Below are 619 nucleotides of genomic sequence, written 5' to 3' on the forward strand. Positions count from 1 at the left end.
TGATGGGAGTGGAGGGCCGAGGCAGAGGGCCAAGCTGGGCAGATGCCTGCAGGCGTACCTCGGGCGACAGCAGGATGCCCTGCCTCAGCTTGCTGTCGATCTCCAGGCATTGCTTCAGCAGCAAGTCCTTCTCCTGGTGCAGGCTGTTAATGTCCCCATGGATCTGCTGCTGGCTCTGGGCACTGCCCTGCTGCAGCTGCCTGCTCTTCTCCGACAGCTCCTTCTCCAGGTGCTCCAGCCGGCTGGACACTCACACAATGTCCTCATTGAGGTCCTGTGGGCAGTACCGCCAGGGAAGGAACGGGCACCATCCTCACAGGGGTGGCAGGAACAGCCCAGCCTAATCTCTCGATGCTGAAGATCACGTGGGTCCTTCCCTCAGGAAATCTACAATCCAGATGTTCTGCTCAGGGGGATGCCTGACTCTTAGTTCACAGAAGCCCGGGGAGTAGGGGCCAAAGGGACCAGAGAAGGAGCCCCCAGAGATGGCCCAGAGGAGGACACAGACAAGCAGAGGGCTGAGGACCTTCTAGCAAGAAGGGATGTCCTGGCAAAAGCAGAGTGGGGGTGGGGTAGGGTGGCCTATCACTGAGATGACTGAACCGGAGAGTGATGGGAA

The 619-nt window shown here is 59.6% G+C and overlaps 1 pseudogene; it reads right to left on the minus strand.

Annotated features, from left to right (window-relative positions):
• Nucleotides 1–619, minus strand: part of LOC103581612 — a 12,126-nt pseudogene that overhangs the window by 2,951 nt on the left and 8,556 nt on the right.

This window comes from Galeopterus variegatus, unplaced genomic scaffold, assembly GCF_000696425.1.
Source record: "Galeopterus variegatus unplaced genomic scaffold, G_variegatus-3.0.2 Scaffold13464, whole genome shotgun sequence".
NCBI classification, from domain to species: Eukaryota; Metazoa; Chordata; class Mammalia; order Dermoptera; family Cynocephalidae; genus Galeopterus; species Galeopterus variegatus.